Source organism: Maylandia zebra, linkage group LG3 (genome assembly GCF_041146795.1).
Source record: "Maylandia zebra isolate NMK-2024a linkage group LG3, Mzebra_GT3a, whole genome shotgun sequence".
NCBI classification, from domain to species: Eukaryota; Metazoa; Chordata; class Actinopteri; order Cichliformes; family Cichlidae; genus Maylandia; species Maylandia zebra.
The window spans coordinates 51,459,496-51,474,212 of NC_135169.1; the positions used below are offsets into that span (position 1 = coordinate 51,459,496).

Below are 14,717 nucleotides of genomic sequence, written 5' to 3' on the forward strand. Positions count from 1 at the left end.
AAGGGGTGTATTAAAAGACCAAAAGCAGCTGCCCATTAATGAGGGCACATTAACGACATTGCTTTTGGCTGTTTTCCAATGTCTTGTGCTGCTAGCTGATGCCACCTACACCACTTCAGGGCCTGAGTGACCGGCTGGGGCCACTTACACCACATCAGGGCCTGTGGCTCTGGCTGAGGCCACTTACACCACACCAGGGCCTTTGGCTGCTGGCTGAGGCCACTTACACCACACAAGGGCCTGTGGCTGCTGGCTGAGGCCACCTACACCACACCAGGGCCTGTGGCTGCTGGCTGAGGCCACTTACACCACACCAGGGCCTGTGGCTCTTGCTCAGGCCACTCATATCACACCAGACCCTGTGCTTCTGGCCAAGGCCATCTTCACCAAACCTGGCCCAGTGCTGCTTGCTGTGGCCATGTACAACACACCAGGGCCTTAGTTGCTATTGAGGCCAATTACACCACACCAGGGTCTGTGGCTCTTGCTCAGGCCACTTACACCACACCAGGGCCTGTGGCTGCTGGCTGAGGCCACTTACACCACACCAGGGCCTGTGGGTGCTGGCTGAGGCCACTTACACCACACCAGGTTCTGTGGCTGCTGGCTGAGGCCACTTACACCACACAAGGGCCTGTGGCTGCTGGCTGAGGCCACCTACACCACACCAGGGCCTGTGGCTGCTGGCTGAGGCCACTTACACCACACCAGGGTCTGTGGCTCTTGCTCAGGCCACCTACACCACACCAGGGCATTAGTTGCTATTGAGGCCAATTACACCACACCAGGGTCTGTGGCTCTTGCTCAGGCCACTTACACCACACCAGGGCCTGTGGCACTGGCTGAGGCCACTTACACCACACCAGGGCCTGTGGCTCTGGCTGAGGCCACTTACACCACACCAGGGCCTGTGGCTGCTGGCTGAGGCCACTTACACCACACCAGGGCCTGTGGCTGCTGGCTGAGGCCACTTACACCACACCAGGGCCTGTGGCTGCTGGCTGAGGCCACTTACACCACACCAGTGCCTGTGGCTTCTGGCTGAGGCCACTTACACCACACCAGGGCCTGTGGCTCTTGCTCAGGCCACTCACATCACACCAGGCCCTGCGCTTCTGGCCGAGGCCATCTTCACCAAACCAGGCCCTGTGCTGCTAGCTGTGGCCATGTACAACACACCAGGCCCTGTGCTGGTTCCTGAGGCCATCTTCAACAATCCAGGGCCTGTGCTGTTAGATAAATGCTAAACTGAGCCTTTGGGTTAGGGTATTATGCAAACATGCAGGTATGGTTAAAGGATTGTCTTCGTAACTTCAGGTACTTGCCACCTAATCACTTGAATCCATAAATTGAGACATTGTGCTGGGGCCAGCAGCTTACGGCCATACCACCCTGAGCACGCCCGACCTCGTCTGATCTCGGAAGCTAAGCAGGGCTGGGCTTGGTTAGTACTTGGATGGGAGACTGCCTGGGAATACCTGGTGCTGTAAGCCTTTTATTTTCATGTCATTGAACCGCTTTTGATCCAGAGAAGGGGTGTATTAAAAGACCAAAAGCAGCTGCCCATTAATGAGGGCACATTAACGACATTGCTTTTGGCTGTTTTCCAATGTCTTGTGCTGCTAGCTGATGCCACCTACACCACACCAGGGCCTGAGTGACCGGCTGGGGCCACTTACACCACATCAGGGCCTGTGGCTGCTGGCTGAGGCCACTTACACCACACCAGGGCCTGTGGCTGCTGGCTGAGGCCACTTACACCACACCAGGGCATTAGTTGCTATTGAGGCCAATTACACCACACCAGGGTCTGTGGCTCTTGCTCAGGCCACTTACACCACACCAGGGCCTGTGGCTGCTGGCTGAGGCCACTTACACCACACCAGGGCCTGTGGCTGCTGGCTGAGGCCACCTACACCACACCAGGGCATTAGTTGCTATTGAGGCCAATTACACCACACCAGGGTCTCTGACTCTTGCTCAGGCCACTTACACCACACCAGGGCATGTGGCACTGGCTGAGGCCACTTACACCACACCAGGGCCTGTGGCTGCTGGCTGAGGCCACTTACACCACACCAGGGCCTGTGGCTGCTGGCTGAGGCCACTTACACCACACCAGGGCCTGTGGCTGCTGGCTGAGGTCACTTACACCACACCAGTGCCTGTGGCTTCTGGCTGAGGCCACTTACACCACACCAGGGCCTGTGGCTCTTGTGGCTGCTGGCTGAGGCCACTTACACCACACCAGGGCCTGTGGCTGCTGGCTGAGGCCACTTACACCACACCAGGGCCTGTGGCTGCTGGCTGAGGCCACTTACACCACACCAGGGCCTGTGGCTGCTGGCTGAGGCCACTTACACCACACCAGGGCCTGTGGCTCTTGCTCAGGCCACTCAAATCACACCAGACCCTGTGCTTCTGGCCAAGGCCATCTTCACCAAACCTGGCCCAGTGCTGCTTGCTGTGGCCATGTACAAGACACAAGACCCTGTGCTGCTGGCTGAGGCCACTTACACCACACCAGGGCCTGTGGCTGCTGGCTGAGGCCACATACACCACACCAGGGCCTTAGTTGCTATTGTGGCCAATTACACCACACCAGGGCCTGTTGCTGCTGGCTGAGGCCAATTACACCACACCAGGGCCTGTGGCACTGGCTGAGGCCACTTACACCACACCAGGGCCTGTGGCTGCTGGCTGAGGCCACTTACACCACACAAGGGCCTGTGGCTGCTGGCTGAGGCCACCTACACCACACCAGGGTCTGTGGCTGCTGGCTGAGGCCACTTACACCACACCAGGGCCTGTGGCTGCTGGCTGAGGCCACCTACACCACACCAGGGCCTTAGTTGCTATTGAGGCCACTTACACCACACCAGGGCCTTATTTGCTTCTGAGGCCACTTACACCACACCAGGGCCTGTGGCTGCTGGCTGAGGCCACTTACACCACACCAGGGCCTTAGTTGCTATTGAGGCCACTTACACCACACCAGGGCCTGTGGCTGCTGGCTGAGGCCACATACACCACATCACGGCCTTATTTGCTTCTGAGGCCACTTACACCACACCACGGCCTGTGGCTGCTGGCTCAGGCCACATACACCACACCAGGGCCTTAGTTGCTATTGAGGCCAATTACACCACACCAGGGCCTGTGGCTCTTGCTCAGGCCACTTACACCACACCAGGGCCTGTGGCTGCTGGCTGAGGCCACTTACACCACACAAGGGCCTGTGGCTGCTGGCTGAGGCCACCTACACCACACCAGGGCCTGTGGCTGCTGGCTGAGGCCACATACACCACACCACGGCCTTATTTGCTTCTGAGGCCACTTACACCACACCAGGGCCTGTGGCTGCTGGCTGAGGCCACATACACCACACCAGGGCCTTAGTTGCTATTGAGGCCAATTACACCACACCAGGGCCTGTGGCTCTTGCTCAGGCCACTTACACCACACCAGGGCCTGTGGCTGCTGGCTGAGGCCACTTACACCACACAAGGGCCTGTGGCTGCTGGCTGAGGCCACCTACACCACACCAGGGCCTGTGGCTTCTGGCTGAGGCCACTTACACCACACCAGTGACTGTGGCTTCTGACTGAGGCCACTTACACCACACCAGGGCCTGTGGCTGCTGGCTGAGGCCACCTACACCACACCAGGGCCTTAGTTGCTATTGAGGCCAATTACACCACACCAGGGTCTGTGGCTCTTGCTCAGGCCACTTACACCACACCAGGGCCTGTGGCTGCTGGCTGAGGCCACTTACACCACACCAGGGCATTAGTTGCTATTGAGGCCAATTACACCACACCAGGGTCTGTGGCTCTTGCTCAGGCCACTTACACCACACCAGGGCCTGTGGCACTGGCTGAGGCCACTTACACCACACCAGGGCCTGTGGCTCTGGCTGAGGCCACTTACACCACACCAGGGCCTTACTTGCTATTGAGGCCACTTACACCACACCAGGGCCTGTGGCTCTGGCTGAGGCCACTTACACCACACCACGGCCTTATTTGCTTCTGAGGCCACTTACACCACACCAGGGCCTGTGGCTGCTGGCTGAGGCCACATACACCACACCAGGGCCTTAGTTGCTATTGAGGCCAATTACACCACACCAGGGCCTGTGGCACTGGCTGAGGCCACTTACACCACATCAGGGCCTGTGGCTGCTGGCTGAGGCCACTTACACCACACCAGGGTCTGTGGCTGCTGGCTGAGGCCACTTACACCACACCAGGGCCTGTGGCTGCTGGCTGAGGCCACCTACACCACACCAGGGCCTTAGTTGCTATTGAGGCCAAATACACCACACCAGGGTCTGTGGCTCTTGGTCAGGCCACTTACACCACACCAGGGCCTGTGGCTGCTGGCTGAGGCCACTTACACCACATCAGGGCATTAGTTGCTATTGAGGCCACTTACACCACACCAGGGCCTGTGGCTGCTGGCTGAGGCCACCTACACCACACCAGGGCATTAGTTGCTATTGAGGCCAATTACACCACACCAGGGCCTCTGGCACTGGCTGAGGCCACTTACACCACACCAGGGCCTGTATTTGCTGGATGAGGCGACTTACACCACACCAAGGCCTGTGGCTGCTGGCTGAGGCCACCTACACCACACCAGGGCCTGAGTGACCGGCTGCTGGCTGAGGCCACTTACACCACACCAGGGCCTGTGGCTGCTGGCTGAGGCCACTTACACCACACCAGGGCCTGTGGCTGCTGGCTGAGGCCACTTACACCACTCCAGGGCATTAGTTGCTATTGAGGCCAATTACACCACACCAGGGCCTGTGGCTCTGGCTGAGGCCACTTACACCACACCAGGGCCTGTGGCTGCTGGATGAGGCGACTTACACCACACCAAGGCCTGTGGCTGCTGGCTGAGGCCACTTACACCACACCAGGGCCTTAGTTGCTATTGAGGCCACTTACACCACACCAGGGCCTGTGGCTGCTGGCTGAGGCCACATACACCACACCACGGCCTTATTTGCTTCTGAGGCCACTTACACCACACCAGGGCCTGTGGCTGCTGGCTGAGGCCACTTACACCACACCAGGGCCTGTGGCTGCTGGCTGAGGCCACCTACACCACACCAGGGCCTTAGTTGCTATTGAGGCCAATTACCCCACACCAGGGTCTGTGGCTCTTGCTCAGGCCACTTACACCACACCAGGGCCTGTGGCTGCTGGCTGAGGCCACTTACACCACACCAGGGCATTAGTTGCTATTGAGGCCAATTACACCACACCAGGGTCTGTGGCTCTTGCTCAGGCCACTTACACCACACCAGGGCCTGTGGCACTGGCTGAGGCCACTTACACCACACCAGGGCCTGTGGCTCTGGCTGAGGCCACTTACACCACACCATGGCCTGTGGCTCTGGCTGAGGCCACTTACACCACACCACGGCCTTATTTTCTTCTGAGGCCACTTGCACCACACCAGGGCCTGTGGCTCTGGCTGAGGCCACTTACACCACACCAGGGCCTTAGTTGCTATTGAGGCCAATTACACCACACCAGGGCCTGTGGCTCTTGCTCAGGCCACTCATATCACACCAGGGCCTGTGCTTCTGGCCGAGGCCATCTTCACCAAACCAGGCCCTGTGCTGCTAGCTGTGGCCATGTACAACACACCAGGCCCTGTTCTGGTTCCTGAGGCCATCTTCAACAATCCAGGGCCTGTGCTGTTGAATAAATGCTAAACTGAGCCTTTGGGTTAGGGTATTATGCAAACATGCAGGTATGGTTATAGGATTGTCTTCGTAACTTCAGGTACTTGCCACCTAATCACTTGAATCCATAAATTGAGACATTGTGCTCGGGCCAGCAGCTTACGGCCATACCACCCTGAGCACGCCCGACCTCGTCTGATCTCGGAAGCTAAGCAGGGCTGGGCTTGGTTAGTACTTGGATGGGAGACTTCCTTGGAATACCTGGTGCTGTAAGCCTTTCTTTTTCATGTCATTGAACCGCTTTTGATCCAGAGAAGGGGTGTATTAAAAGACCAAAAGCAGCTGCCCATTAATGAGGGCACATTAACGACATTGCTTTTGGCTGTTTTCCAATGTCTTGTGCTGCTAGCTGATGCCACCTACACCACTTCAGGGCCTGAGTGACCGGCTGGGGCCACTTACACCACATCAGGGCCTGTGGCTCTGGCTGAGGCCACTTACACCACACCAGGGCCTTTGGCTGCTGGCTGAGGCCACTTACACCACACAAGGGCCTGTGGCTGCTGGCTGAGGCCACCTACACCACACCAGGGCCTGTGGCTGCTGGCTGAGGCCACTTACACCACACCAGGGCCTGTGGCTCTTGCTCAGGCCACTCATATCACACCAGACCCTGTGCTTCTGGCCAAGGCCATCTTCACCAAACCTGGCCCAGTGCTGCTTGCTGTGGCCATGTACAACACACCAGGGCCTTAGTTGCTATTGAGGCCAATTACACCACACCAGGGTCTGTGGCTCTTGCTCAGGCCACTTACACCACACCAGGGCCTGTGGCTGCTGGCTGAGGCCACTTACACCACACCAGGGCCTGTGGGTGCTGGCTGAGGCCACTTACACCACACCAGGTTCTGTGGCTGCTGGCTGAGGCCACTTACACCACACAAGGGCCTGTGGCTGCTGGCTGAGGCCACCTACACCACACCAGGGCCTGTGGCTGCTGGCTGAGGCCACTTACACCACACCAGGGTCTGTGGCTCTTGCTCAGGCCACCTACACCACACCAGGGCATTAGTTGCTATTGAGGCCAATTACACCACACCAGGGTCTGTGGCTCTTGCTCAGGCCACTTACACCACACCAGGGCCTGTGGCTGCTGGCTGAGGCCACTTACACCACACCAGGGCCTGTGGCTGCTGGCTGAGGCCACTTACACCACACCAGGGCATTAGTTGCTATTGAGGCCAATTACACCACACCAGGGTCTGTGGCTCTTGCTCAGGCCACTTACACCACACCAGGGCCTGTGGCTGCTGGCTGAGGCCACTTACACCACACCAGGGCCTGTGGCTGCTGGCTGAGGCCACCTACACCACACCAGGGCATTAGTTGCTATTGAGGCCAATTACACCACACCAGGGTCTCTGACTCTTGCTCAGGCCACTTACACCACACCAGGGCATGTGGCACTGGCTGAGGCCACTTACACCACACCAGGGCCTGTGGCTGCTGGCTGAGGCCACTTACACCACACCAGGGCCTGTGGCTGCTGGCTGAGGCCACTTACACCACACCAGGGCCTGTGGCTGCTGGCTGAGGTCACTTACACCACACCAGTGCCTGTGGCTTCTGGCTGAGGCCACTTACACCACACCAGGGCCTGTGGCTCTTGTGGCTGCTGGCTGAGGCCACTTACACCACACCAGGGCCTGTGGCTGCTGGCTGAGGCCACTTACACCACACCAGGGCCTGTGGCTGCTGGCTGAGGCCACTTACACCACACCAGGGCCTGTGGCTCTTGCTCAGGCCACTCAAATCACACCAGACCCTGTGCTTCTGGCCAAGGCCATCTTCACCAAACCTGGCCCAGTGCTGCTTGCTGTGGCCATGTACAAGACACAAGACCCTGTGCTGCTGGCTGAGGCCACTTACACCACACCAGGGCCTGTGGCTGCTGGCTGAGGCCACATACACCACACCAGGGCCTTAGTTGCTATTGTGGCCAATTACACCACACCAGGGCCTGTTGCTGCTGGCTGAGGCCAATTACACCACACCAGGGCCTGTGGCACTGGCTGAGGCCACTTACACCACACCAGGGCCTGTGGCTGCTGGCTGAGGCCACTTACACCACACAAGGGCCTGTGGCTGCTGGCTGAGGCCACCTACACCACACCAGGGTCTGTGGCTGCTGGCTGAGGCCACTTACACCACACCAGGGCCTGTGGCTGCTGGCTGAGGCCACCTACACCACACCAGGGCCTTAGTTGCTATTGAGGCCACTTACACCACACCAGGGCCTTATTTGCTTCTGAGGCCACTTACACCACACCAGGGCCTCTGGCTGCTGGCTGAGGCCACTTACACCACACCAGGGCCTTAGTTGCTATTGAGGCCAATTACACCACACCAGGGTCTGTGGCTCTTGCTCAGGACACTTACACCACACCAGGGCCTGTGGCTGCTGGCTGAGGCCACCTACACCACACCAGGGCCTTAGTTGCTATTGAGGCCACTTACACCACACCAGGGCCTTATTTGCTTCTGAGGCCACTTACACCACACCAGGGCCTGTGGCTGCTGGCTGAGGCCACTTACACCACACCAGGGCCTTAGTTGCTATTGAGGCCACTTACACCACACCAGGGCCTGTGGCTGCTGGCTGAGGCCACATACACCACACCACGGCCTTATTTGCTTCTGAGGCCACTTACACCACACCACGGCCTGTGGCTGCTGGCTCAGGCCACATACACCACACCAGGGCCTTAGTTGCTATTGAGGCCAATTACACCACACCAGGGCCTGTGGCTCTTGCTCAGGCCACTTACACCACACCAGGGCCTGTGGCTGCTGGCTGAGGCCACTTACACCACACAAGGGCCTGTGGCTGCTGGCTGAGGCCACCTACACCACACCAGGGCCTGTGGCTGCTGGCTGAGGCCACATACACCACACCACGGCCTTATTTGCTTCTGAGGCCACTTACACCACACCAGGGCCTGTGGCTGCTGGCTGAGGCCACATACACCACACCAGGGCCTTAGTTGCTATTGAGGCCAATTACACCACACCAGGGCCTGTGGCTCTTGCTCAGGCCACTTACACCACACCAGGGCCTGTGGCTGCTGGCTGAGGCCACTTACACCACACAAGGGCCTGTGGCTGCTGGCTGAGGCCACCTACACCACACCAGGGCCTGTGGCTGCTGGCTGAGACCACTTACACCACACCAGGGCCTGTGGCTCTTGCTTAGGCCACTTACACCACACCAGGGCCTGTGGCTCTTGCTCAAGCCACTCATATCACACCAGGCCCTGTGCTTCTGGCCAAGGCCATCTTCACCAAACCTGGCCCAGTGCTGCTTGCTGTGGCCATGTACAACACACCAGGCCCTGTGCTTCTGGCTGAGGCCACTTACACCACACCAGGGCCTTAGTTGCTATTGAGGCCACTTACACCACACCAGGGCCTTATTTGCTTCTGAGGCCACTTACACCACACCAGGGCCTGTGGCTGCTGGCTGAGGCCACATACACAACACCAGGGCCTTAGTTGCTATTGAGGCCAATTACACCACACCAGGGCCTGTGGCACTGGCTGAGGCCACTTACACCACACCAGGGCCTGTGGCTGCTGGCTGAGGCCACTTACACCACACAAGGGCCTGTGGCTGCTGGCTGAGGCCACCTACACCACACCAGGGCCTGTGGCTGCTGGCTGAGGCCACTTACACCACACCAGGGCCTGTGGCTCTTGCTCAGGCCACTCATATCACACCAGACCCTGTGCTTCTGGCCGAGGCCATCTTCACCAAACCTGGCCCTGTGCTACTTGCTGTGGCCATATACAACACACCAGGCCCTGTGCTGGTTCCAGAGGCCATCTTCAACAATCCAGGGCCTGTGCTGTTAGATAAATGCCAAACTGAGCCTTTGGGTTAGGGTATTATGCAAACATGCAGGTATGGTTATAGGATTGTCTTCGTAACTTCAGGTACTTGCCACCTAATCAGTTGAATCCATAAATTGAGACATTGTGCTGGGGCCAGCAGCTTACGGCCATACCACCCTGAGCACGCCCGACCTCGTCTGATCTCGGAAGCTAAGCAGGGCTGGGCTTGGTTAGTACTTGGATGGAAGACTGCCTGGGAATACCTGGTGCTGTAAGCCTTTCATCTTCATGTCATTGAACCGCTTTTGATCCAGAGAAGGGGTGTATTAAAAGACCAAAAGCAGCTGCCCATTAATGAGGGCACATTAACGACACTGCTTTTGGCTGTTTTCCACTTTCTTGTGCTGCTAGCTGATGCCACCTACACCACACCAGGGCCTGAGTGACCGGCTGGGGCCACTTACACCACATCAGGGCCTGTGGCTCTGGCTGAGGCGACTTACACCACACCAAGGCCTGTGGCTGCTGGCTGAGGCCCCTTACACCACACCAGGGCCTGTGGCTGCTGGCTGAGGCCACTTACACCACACCAGGGCCTGTGGCTGCTGGCTGAGACCACTTACACCACACCAGGGCCTGTGGCTCTTGCTCAGGCCAGTTACACCACACCAGGGCCTGTGGCTCTTGCTCAGGCCACTTACACCACACCAGGGCATTAGTTGCTATTGAGGCCAATTACACCACACCAGGGCCTGTGGCACTGGCTGAGGCCACTTACACCACACCAGGGCCTGTGGCTGCTGGCTGAGGCCACCTACACCACACCAGGACATTAGTTGCTATTGAGGCCAATTACACCACACCAGGGTCTGTGGCTCTTGCTCAGGCCACTTACGCCACACCAGGGCCTGTGGCACTGGCTGAGGCCACTTACACCACACCACGGCCTTATTTGCTTCTGAGGCCACTTACACCACACCAGGGCCTGTGGCTGCTGGCTGAGGCCACATACACCACACCAGGGCCTTAGTTGCTATTGAGGCCAATTACACCACACCAGGGCCTGTGGCTGCTGGATGAGGCGACTTACACCACACCAAGGCCTGTGGCTGCTGGCTGAGGCTACTTACACCACACCAGGGCCTTAGTTGCTATTGAGGCCACTTACACCACACCAGGGCCTGTGGCTGCTGGCTGAGGCCACTTACACCACACCAGGGCCTTAGTTGCTATTGAGGCCACTTACCCCACACAAGGGCCTGTGGCTGCTGGCTGAGGCCACCTACACCACACCAGGGCCTGTGGCTCTTGCTCAGGCCACTCATATCACACCAGGGCCTGTGCTTCTGGCCGAGGCCATCTTCACCCAACCAGGCCCTGTGCTGCTAGCTGTGGCCATGTACAACACACCAGGCCCTGTGCTGGTTCCTGAGGCCATCTTCAACAATCCAGGGCCTGTGCTGTTGGATAAATGCTAAACTGAGCCTTTGGGTTAGGGTATTATGCAAACATGCAGGTATGGTTATAGGATTGTCTTCGTAACTTCAGGTACTTGCCACCTAATCAGTTGAATCCATAAATTGAGACATTGTGCTGGGGCCAGCAGCTTACGGCCATACCACCCTGAGCACGCCCGACCTCGTCTGAGCTCGGAAGCTAAGCAGGGCTGGGCTTGGTTAGTACTTGGATGGGAGACTGCCTGGGAATACCTGGTGCTGTAAGCCTTTCATTTTCATGTCATTGAACCACTTTTGATCCAGAGAAGGGGTGTATTAAAAGACCAAAAGCAGCTGCCCATTAATGAGGGCACATTAACGACATTGCTTTTGGCTGTTTTCCAATGTCTTGTGCTGCTAGCTGATGCCACCTACACCACACCAGGGCCTGAGTGACCGGCTGGGGCGACTTACACCACATCAGGGCCTGTGGCTCTGGCTGAGGCCACTTACACCACACCAGGGCCTGTGGCTGCTGGCTGAGGCCACATACACAACACCAGGGCCTTAGTTGCTATTGAGGCCAATTACACCACACCAGGGTCTGTGACTCTTGCTCAGGCCACTTACACCACACCAGGGCCTTAGTTGCTATTGAGGCCAATTACACCACACCAGGGCCTGTGGCTGCTGGCTGAGGCCACTTACACCACACCAGGGCCTGTGGCTGCTGGCTGAGGCCACTTACACCACACAAGGGCCTGTGGCTGCTGGCTGAGGCCACCTACACCACACCAGGGCCTGTGGCTTCTGGCTGAGGCCACTTACACCACACCAGGGCCTGTGGCTCTTGCTCAGGCCACTCATATCACACCAGACCCTGTGCTTCTGGCCGAGGCCATCTTCACCAAACCTGGCCCTGTGCTGCTTGCTGTGGCCATGTACAACACACCAGGCCCTGTGCTGGTTCCTGAGGCCATCTTCAACAATCCAGGGCCTGTGCTGTTAGATAAATGCTAAACTGAGCCTTTGGGTTAGGGTATTATGCAAAAATGCAGGTATGGTTAAAGGATTGTCTTCGTAACTTCAGGTACTTGCCACCTAATCAGTTGAATCCATAAATTGAGACATTGTGCTGGGGCCAGCAGCTTACGGCCATACCACCCTGAGCACGCCCGACCTCGTCTGATCTCGGAAGCTAAGCAGGGCTGGGCTTGGTTAGTACTTGGATGGGAGACCGCCTGGGAATACCTGGTGCTGTAAGCATTTCATTTTCATGTCACTGAACCGCTTTTGATCCAGAGAAGGGGTGTATTAAAAGACCAAAAGCAGCTGCCCATTAATGAGGGCACATTAACGACATTGCTTTTGGCTGTTTTCCAATGTCTTGTGCTGCTAGCTGATGCCACCTACACCACACCAGGGCCTGAGTGACCGGCTGGGGCCACTTACACCACATCAGGGCCTGTGGCTGCTGGCTGAGGCCACTTACACCACACCAGGGCCTGTGGCTGCTGGCTGAGGCCACTTACACCACACCAGGGCCTGTGGCTGCTGGCTGAGGCCACCTACACCACACCAGGGCCTTAGTTGCTATTGAGGCCAATTACACCACACCAGGGTCTGTGGCTCTTGCTCAAGCCACTTACACCACACCAGGGCCTGTGGCTGCTGGCTGAGGCCACTTACACCACACCAGGGCATTAGTTGCTATTGAGGCCACTTACACCACACCAGGGCCTGTGGCTGCTGGCTGAGGCCACCTACACCACACCAGGGCATTAGTTGCTATTGAGGCCAATTACACCACACCAGGGTCTTTGGCTCTTGCTCAGGCCACTTACACCACACCAGGGCCTGTGGCACTGGCTGAGGCCACTTACACCACACCAGGGCCTGTGGCTCTGGCTGAGGCCACTTACACCACACCAGGGCCTGTGGCTGCTGGCTGAGGCCACTTACACCACACCAGGGCCTGTGGCTGCTGGCTGAGGCCACTTACACCACACCAGGGCCTGTGGCTGCTGGCTGAGGCCACTTACACCACACCAGGGCCTGTGGCTTCTGGCTGAGGCCACTTACACCACACCAGGGCCTGTGGCTCTTGCTCAGGCCACTCACATCACACCAGGCCCTGCGCTTCTGGCCGAGGCCATCTTCACCAAACCAGGCCCTGTGCTGCTAGCTGTGGCCATGTACAACACACCAGGCCCTGTGCTGGTTCCTGAGGCCATCTTCAACAATCCATGGCCTGTGCTGTTAGATAAATGCTAAACTGAGCCTTTGGGTTAGGGTATTATGCAAACATGCAGGTATGGTTAAAGGATTGTCTTCGTAACTTCAGGTACTTGCCACCTAATCAGTTGAATCCATAAATTGAGACATTGTGCTGGGGCCAGCAGCTTACGGCCATACCACCCTGAGCACGCCCGACCTCGTCTGATCTCGGAAGCTAAGCAGGGCTGGGCTTGGTTAGTACTTGGATGGGAGACTACCTGGGAATACCTGGTGCTGTAAGCCTTTCATTTTCATGTCATTGAACCGCTTTTGATCCAGAGAAGGGGTGTATTAAAAGACCAAAAGCAGCTGCCCATTAATGATGGCACATTAACGACATTGCTTTTGGCTGTTTTACAATGTCTTGTGCTGCTAGCTGATGCCACCTACACCACACCAGGGCCTGAGTGACCGGCTGGGGCCACTTACACCACATCAGGGCCTGTGGCTGCTGGCTGAGGCCACTTACACCACACCAGGGCCTGTGGCTGCTGGCTGAGGCCACTTACACCACACCAGGGCATTAGTTGCTATTGAGGCCAATTACACCACACCAGGGTCTGTGGCTCTTGCTCAGGCCACTTACACCACACCAGGGCCTGTGGCACTGGCTGAGGCCACTTACACCGCACCAGGGCCTGTGGCTGCTGGCTGAGGCCACCTACACCACACCAGGGCATTAGTTGCTATTGAGGCCAATTACACCACACCAGGGTCTGTGACTCTTGCTCAGGCCACTTACACCACACCAGGGCCTGTGGCACTGGCTGAGGCCACTTACACCACACCAGGGCCTGTGGCTGCTGGCTGAGGCCACTTACACCACACCAGGGCCTGTGGCTGCTGGCTGAGGTCACTTACACCACACCAGGGCCTGTGGCTGCTGGCTGAGGGCACTTACACCACACCAGTGCCTGTGGCTTCTGGCTGAGGCCACTTACACCACACCAGGGCCTGTGGCTCTTGCTCAGGCCACTTACACCACACCAGGGCCTGTGCTGCTTGCTGAGGCCACTTACACCACACCAGGGCCTGTGGCTGCTGGCTGAGGCCACTTACACCACACCAGGGCCTGTGGCTGCTGGCTGAGGGCACTTACACCACACCAGTGCCTGTGGCTGCTGGCTGAGGCCACTTACACCACACCAGGGCATTAGTTGCTATTGAGGCCCCTTACACCACACCAGGGCCTGTGGCACTGGCTGAGGCCACTTACACCACACCAGGGCCTGTGGCTGCTGGCTGAGGCCACCTACACCACACCAGGGCATTAGTTGCTATTGAGGCCAATTACACCACACCAGGGCCTGTGGCACTGGCTGAGGCCACTTACACTACACCAGGGCCTGTGGCTCTGGCTGAGGCCACTTACACCACACCAGGGCCTGTGGCTGCTGGCTGAGGCCACTTAC

At 58.0% G+C, this 14,717-nt stretch overlaps 6 non-coding genes across 6 annotated transcripts; all 6 read left to right on the plus strand.

The window, feature by feature from the left end:
• The first annotated feature begins 1,374 nt into the window (after positions 1 to 1,374).
• Positions 1,375 to 1,493, plus strand: LOC143417664 (5S ribosomal RNA). The gene has a single exon (XR_013097810.1). It is a non-coding gene; the product is annotated as a 5S ribosomal RNA (ribosomal RNA).
• A 4,365-nt stretch (positions 1,494 to 5,858) lies between these two features.
• LOC143417962 (5S ribosomal RNA) lies at positions 5,859 to 5,977 on the plus strand. The gene has a single exon (XR_013098110.1). It is a non-coding gene; the product is annotated as a 5S ribosomal RNA (ribosomal RNA).
• Positions 5,978 to 9,751: 3,774 nt separating this feature from the next.
• On the plus strand, positions 9,752 to 9,870 carry LOC143417266 (5S ribosomal RNA). The gene has a single exon (XR_013097485.1). It is a non-coding gene; the product is annotated as a 5S ribosomal RNA (ribosomal RNA).
• A 1,327-nt stretch (positions 9,871 to 11,197) lies between these two features.
• On the plus strand, positions 11,198 to 11,316 carry LOC143417901 (5S ribosomal RNA). Its single transcript, XR_013098049.1, has one exon. It is a non-coding gene; the product is annotated as a 5S ribosomal RNA (ribosomal RNA).
• An 859-nt stretch (positions 11,317 to 12,175) lies between these two features.
• LOC143417679 (5S ribosomal RNA) lies at positions 12,176 to 12,294 on the plus strand. The gene has a single exon (XR_013097827.1). It is a non-coding gene; the product is annotated as a 5S ribosomal RNA (ribosomal RNA).
• A 1,135-nt stretch (positions 12,295 to 13,429) lies between these two features.
• Positions 13,430 to 13,548, plus strand: LOC143417185 (5S ribosomal RNA). Its single transcript, XR_013097402.1, has one exon. It is a non-coding gene; the product is annotated as a 5S ribosomal RNA (ribosomal RNA).
• Positions 13,549 to 14,717: the final 1,169 nt, after the last annotated feature.